The following is a 7,027-nucleotide window of genomic DNA, read 5'->3' on the forward strand; positions in this document are numbered from 1 at the left end:
CTTGATTTAAGTCCTCAAAAAAGTTGCTTCTCTCTTCCTTAGTAGGCAATGGGATATCAAAAGCATTTCCATAATCTTCAATAAACAACACCTGTATCTACAGCATGAGAAGGAAAGACATTTCAGGCACAAGATCACTACGCCAAAAACAAGATTTTTTAAAATTAAGCTTAATAATGATCTGAAAAATAATATCCTCCCCTAGACAGCTGAATGAGAGTTTTGTAAAGGTGTGTTACCTTGGGGGCTGAATTTTGAATTTCTCAAAGACTTCCGGATAAAGCAGCGGAAAAATCACCATCTCTTTTAATATTGCAACGTGCTCAGAAAGACCACCCACACCAAACCTGTGTCGCAGCTTAAGTGTCGTGTGTTCTTTCCCAGCCAGCTCAGGCCCAAAAATCAGCCCCAGCGGCCACTGGGGATTATTATTATTAATATTAATATTAACATTAATATTATTTCTTATTATTATTTCCTCTTATTATTATTATTTCCTCTTATTATTATTACTTCTTATTGTTATTATTTCTTCTTTTTATTATTATTATTTTACTTTGTCTATCCACCCCAAATCCCTCCCGGTCCCGCTCTTCCCGCCCGTGTTTCCAGGGCGAGAGTAAAGGCCGTTGCGCAACCGGCTCCGCTGTGTCCATGGCGACCGCGGGGGACGGGCAACCGCCTCCCGGTGCCGCGCGATCCGCCCCGCCCCGGCATGGAGGGGAGGGGCGCACTGCGCATGCGCGTACGCCCCCCCACCCCGGGAGGACTCCCTCCCTCCCCCGCCCCGCCCGCGGCTACCGAGAGGCCGCGTGCGCAGTGGGCAGGAGCCGCAGTCCCCGCCCCCGCGCACGCGCAGTGCCCTTCCGCCATGAGGCGCCGCCAGCGCAGCCGCGAGCCGAGAAGCGGCCGCGAAAGATGGCCAAAAAAGGCCGAAAAACAGCCAAAAGTACGAGGATAAGGAAAGCTGACGAGGCCCCGCCAGGGGACGAGGGCCCCCGCCGCGGCATTTTGGCGGAAAAAATACATCCCAACCTAGTAAAGTGGTGTTGTGTTGGGGGGGAGCGCGGACCCAGGGTCGGGCTGGTGGGAAAAGCAGTGGGACGGCTAACGTGGGGGCGAGGGAGTGCGTGTGTCTGCAGAGATGGAAGCCGCGGTGTCAGGGGAAGTTTCGATACAATCCCAAGAGCGAGATTAAAACACAACCTGGGTCAAGTGTGAAAAAAGCTTTTAAGTTTTATTCTCATACGCGCAATAGGCCAGGGCGAAAAAGAAGGGAAAAGGAAGGAAAAGAGAAGCAAGCGGGGGAGATGCAGCAGGATTGTAGTTGCCAGCACTGTAAGGCTGTTAACATACAGTTAGCAAATTTTTATCTATAGAATAGGCTCACCTGCTTTCTTTCTAGATGCAGGAGGTTTAGCAGCTTGACTTAAAATTAAGTCCTCAAAAAAGCTTCTTCTCTTTTCCTTAGTAGGCAACAGGATATCAAAAACTTCTCCATAATCTTCAATAAACAACACCTGTATCTATGGCATGAGAAGGAAAGACATTTCAGGTACAAGATCACTACGCCAAAAAGAGGATTTTTTTAAATTAAGCTTAATAATGATCTGAAAAATAATAATAATAACAAAAATGTTATCTTCCTGGTGATCAAAGGCTAGATTTCTTTAGGTCAGGATGGCAAATATCTTCTTTGAGGAAAAGCTCTAGAATTTAAGCTCAGGGAATGGACGACCACAGGATGCACTGACAGAGTGATGACATCCCCCACCTTTGAGGTTTCCTGCTGAAGTGGAAGCGAGTCCCTTGACTCACAAAACAACCGAGACAAACGTTCTCAGTGCTGCCTTGTGTCTAAGCAAAATTAAATGTTTCAATGATGGAATTAAGTGAATGTGATGGCCACCAACTGGCCTTTGTCTCAAGACTCCTAAGCCAGGGTGTGTAGATCAACACATCTTCTGTATAAAGATCCTCCAAGATCACTCAGGGAGGAGAAGGTAGAAGCGGAGAACAGAGAGGGGAAGTAATTATGGATCACCTAGCATCTCTGCTTGCATTTGTTGTGGCTTTCTGCCTGCTCTACCAATAAAAATGAACCTAGCAACTCTCCAGGTAGAAAAGCTAGCAGGATGTTGCCAGGAAATGTGATGCATGTGATCTCACACATTGCACAGTGTGATCCACAAATGCTTCAATTCATATGAGGTGAAATGATGACAGCTAAAACAACAAGTAGTTTTAACCAGCTGTACATGTTATGGTCCTGTCTTGCTGCTGGTCCTTCTTTAGGACAAGTTCTGCGTGGGGAAATACTCTCTGCAGGACTCGTAAAATTCTCTGAAAAGTCTTATTAAGCAGTGGTTTAAAAATGGGTGATAATGCCTGTCCGGGCAAAGCCGCAGACCTCTGTAAAACTGGTACAATTCTTTCCATAGCCATGAAAAAATCTTTTTAAAAAACAGGTTAAAAACAGTCTAATAGGAAATGTGAAAAGTGTTGCTGCACTACAGAGGTTTTGTTAGCCACCCTGCATGCTTACAAACCAGCCAGGCTTTTCTCCTGAACCTTCTAAGCAAAACTTTTCTCCCGAGGTAGTTGCCCCAAAAGCCACTCGCTGTTTGGAGAGACAGAAAGTAAAGCAATAAGTGGATGGAAGTGTCTCACTCTGATGGCTTTGAGGACACGCAGCTGGCTCCCTGGCTAGTTGTGCAGCGAGGTGCAAGAGCCTGGTTCCTCCCTGCCGTGCGCCACGAGCTGAAACTCCTGCAGACTCAGTCACATGCAGGAACTCGCTTCATTTTTGAACTTACCAGCAGCTTTTTCAGCCAGCTCATCAAGGAACGTGTCACGTGGTGCAGGGGTCCAGTTTCGTGTGTGAATCTTGAAAATCTCTTTTCTAGCCTAGAAACAAAGTGTGTGCATTATAGTTTGTCTTGAGTCAAAAGGCAGAGGCAGAACCCCTCACATTAAAATAATCACTTGCTTTAATCTGTTAAAGTGTAGTGAATTCACTCCCTTCTTTTCAAAGCTTAATATTTCTGTTTGTTCCATTAAACTCTTTCTGCAGACCTAAGGCCAAAAGGCAAGTAAAGCTTCTATAAAAGTTAAGTTTTGACAAGTGGGAGACCTATTGATTTGGGGAAAGAAACATTAGAAAACTGCAAAGAAAAGGTTTTCCTCAAAGAAAACTTATCTCAAATGTAACAAGGTATCATGACGACAGACTCACTAGTTTGCTCTTCTGTCAGTTCATTCAAGCAAAATAGTCCTAGCACTGGTTCCAATTGCTGCAATTGCTACAAAGAGCAACTGTGATTCAAGCTAGTATCACCGATCCAGAAGCTCAATGGAAACAGGAGGCAAATGCTTATGGAAAATACACTGTTTCGTTAAATACACTGCTTGGTGCATTTTTACTTGCTTCCAGTCATACTCCACTTTATCCTTTTCCCCAAAAGTGCTAATTAAAACAAACAAACAAAAACCTAACAATAGTCGAGATTCTGGCTAACTAGCAAAAGCCAGAAAAAAAAATCAGCTTCACGTGGAATTTTCCTTTTTTTAAATACTTTGGGTTGTTATATACCTATTCTTTCATTGCTTAGAAACAGTGATTTTAGTGAAAAGCTACTTTTAAACCTACTCATTTTTATTTGGGACAATGGAGTTCCCTAGGGCTTGTCCCTCTTCTTTCGTACCGTGTCCACCCTCCACACCAGGACCGTCTCTCAGGATATTGCTCCTGTGTGTGAGCTGCACAGGGCTGCATTCCCGCTTACCTGCTCCACGACACCGTGTTGTGACACGGCTTTGTCAGCAAGAAAGATTTGCTGGATGAGCACCAGGATTGAATACAAGTTCCTACCTCTTTATCTGGCAGTTTGAAAAGGAATTCTCGCTCAAAGCGCCCGGCTCTGCGTCGCGCAGGATCTATCCAATCCAGCCTGTTGGTGGCTCCAATGACGACGACTCCTCCTCTGGTATCCAACCCATCCATAAGGGCCAGCAGTGTTGATACAACTGAGCTAGCAGGGAAAAAAAAAAAAAAAAAAAACTATTTTGCTGCACTGGGTTAGTAAATTTTGTTCAGTTATGCATTATTTTCTCTAGTGATCCCTGAGAAAGGACAAGCTTTTGCTCATTAAGATGCTGATGAGCGAGAGGGCTCATTTTAAGGCTCTCAAAAATAGAGAAGGTCACTTAAATGTTATGCTGATATCAAGCTTAGTGAATGCTTTTAAACTATTGCTTAAACTCACATGAAATTTATTATAATTGAGCTACAGGTTTGCAGGATAATATTTCATATATAAACAGGTTTTGGTCTTCTTTCCACAAAGATAAAGCACATTATGTGTAGAAAATGATGGAAGGACGAAATTTATGGGCCTGGAATAGAACAGGGATGCAGGAATATGACGTGAGTAAAACGGTGCTACCCTACGAGGAAACGCGTGAAATGCGCTGTGGTTGCAACATCCCTGGAGCAGATTTTTAGAGCAACAGAGATCTCTAACAACTGAGCTGATGGAGTGACGTGTTCTCAGCCTGCATCTGTTTCCCTCTGAACCTGAGCCATTATCTTGTGCAACCTCCTCTGTGGTTTTGGTGGGGAAAAAAATTGTGGTTTGAGGATTTTGGGGGTTTGTTCGTTTGTTTTTTTAAATCTTCCCCAACACATCTCCAACATTTCAACTCTCCAATCCAAAGTAGAGACGCACTGGGAAAGAGAACACCAGTGTTCCCATTTCAGTCTTAGAAATGGACAGAATAAATAAATAAATAAAAGTAAAAAAAGAGCAAGTCTTCCTCCAAAAAATCTTCATCACAAAAAATTACAGCCCCAGCTCTGCCAGAGCACACTGCAACCTTACCTGCTCAAAGAGCAAACGAAGTTGGCGCTCCGACTCCCCTGCCCACTTACTGAGGCAGTCAGCACCTTTTCTCATGAAAAAGGATATTTTCCTGCCACCTTGGCTGCACTCGTTGGTAAGGGCCCAGGCAACCAGGGTCTTTCCAGTCCCTGGAGGGCCGTAGAATAAGCAGCCTCTGTAATAAAGAGAGATTCACATAGGACAAAATTATCAAAAACGCCCATTTGAAGCCCCATCCCTAAGATGATCAACCCCCTCCTCTGAACCAACACACTTTATATCCAGAACTGCAGTAACAGCCAAATTGTGAGAACAGTCACAACAGGAGGAAGTTTTGTGTTTCTAAGGGATGTCACATGCCAATAAGCAAAATTAACCAAGGGCATTAACAAACTCAGACCCCCGCTCTGCTCTGGAGAGAGTGCAGTGTCCAGCAGGACACGTCCAAAACGGCCCCCAGGCACCACAAGGGATCACGGCAGAAGGGAGACAAACAAGAGCCAACTTCTGGGGCTCCAAGTTTTATAACACTAGTTTGTTCTTCATTTCGAGTTGTCTAATATACTCCCTTTTTCAAGTACCATACACCAGGTCTTTGATCATGCCAAGGCCTTTGCTTACATTTTGAACCTGCACATGCTCAAGATTTTATACATTTTAAATAAATTATTTTCACTACCAAAAAAAATGCCCAAATGTTTGAAGCACAAACAAATATATTGATGCCTCAGTGTAATATCCTCCCCAAAACAGCGGAATTAGCATTTTGTAAAGCTGTGTTACCTTGGCGGCTGAATTTGGAGTTTCTCAAAGACTTTTGGGTAAAGCATTGGAAAAAGCACCATCTCTTTTAGGGCCACAATGTGGTCGGAAAGACCACCCACCCCATCAAATCGCACCTAAAGATCAATTCAACAGAATAATTTCACACATTAAAGAAAGCTGCAGCCTACAAAAGGTTCCATCAGAAACCCTGGAAAAATCCCTCTAACACAACAACTTAAATCACTTACCGCACTATCTATCTGCACTGCGCTGATGCCAGCCACAGTTGCACTCATGTTCACTGGATCCGTGTCAATCCCCTTTAAGTTGTCTTTCTGAAAATTAATGGGCAGACACGCAGGGCTCCAGGGCAGGGCTCCGCGGAAGAGCACGGTTTGCATCTGGATCCGTTGGGGCCCTCCGTCACCACGGCGATGCGGAACATCCCAGTGGGAAGAGCCTCGCCTGTGAGGAACACGGGGGGCTGGCAGATTTTGAAAGATGCATTAAAATACAATGATCTTTTCCACCTGAAATTGTTCGCTTACAAGTGGTAACAACACTGGGATGTAGACAGCACGGATATGTAACCCCCTTGAGAACCATGCAAGCTGGTGATTTCCAAGGTTTTGCCCTTAGGCTGTTTAAAAAAAAAAATAACATTAACCATTTTGTGCTATGCAAATGACCGACATAATTAAGCACAAAGTAAAGATGATTTCTAAACACTGCTTTGTTTTAAAAGCACCCAAGGGGGTAACTCTACACATTTCCCTGGACTGTGTCACAGGTTTCCCTTGCGGGCGGCCCTGTCCCAGGGGTCCCACAGCTGGAGGCGGGGGGCGAGGGGTTGCCCTGGGGCTGCTGCCGGCCCCTTCCCGCGCTCCGGGCCGCCCTCCTGCAGCCGCCTGCGCCCTCCCGCCGCGCTCACCCCCTGCTCCTGCGCTCTCGGCTCTGGTTCCTCCGCTGCAGCCGCATCCCTGGCGCCATCCGCAGCGGCGGCGGGCCCGGGCGCGAGGGCCACCGCGCAGCGGGGTAAACTGGTCACTGCCGTCCCTGCCCGGCGGGACGGCGGCATCGCCATGGCGCAGGGCAACACGCGGCGACACCGCGAGTTCTGGTGCGGTGCTCTCCGCACCGCCGCAGCCGCGGCCCTCCCCACGGATCCCTCCGCCGCGCCGTGCCCCGCTCCGCTCCACTCGCGGCCCCGCCGCCTCCCGCCGCCTCCTGCCCGCCGCTCCCCGCCGCCCCCGCCGCTCCCCGCCGCTCCCCGCCGCGCGGCTCCCGCCTGCCCCCGCCGAGCGCCGCCTCCCCTCGCGGACTCTTTTCTCCGCGGCCGCTAGTCCCGGCCCGCGGGCGGAGGGACACAGCGCAGCGCCACA

General features: G+C 47.2%; 1 pseudogene; it reads right to left on the bottom strand.

Annotated features, from left to right (window-relative positions):
• Positions 1 to 2,816: 2,816 nt before the first annotated feature.
• Positions 2,817 to 6,729, bottom strand: LOC148590431 (ATPase family AAA domain-containing protein 2-like; annotated as a pseudogene).
• Positions 6,730 to 7,027: the final 298 nt, after the last annotated feature.

The sequence above is a fragment of the Tinamus guttatus genome, unplaced genomic scaffold, assembly GCF_059628265.1.
Source record: "Tinamus guttatus ecotype Peru unplaced genomic scaffold, ASM5962826v1 Tinamus_guttatus_pri_ptg001359l, whole genome shotgun sequence".
Lineage (NCBI taxonomy): Eukaryota > Metazoa > Chordata > Aves > Tinamiformes > Tinamidae > Tinamus > Tinamus guttatus.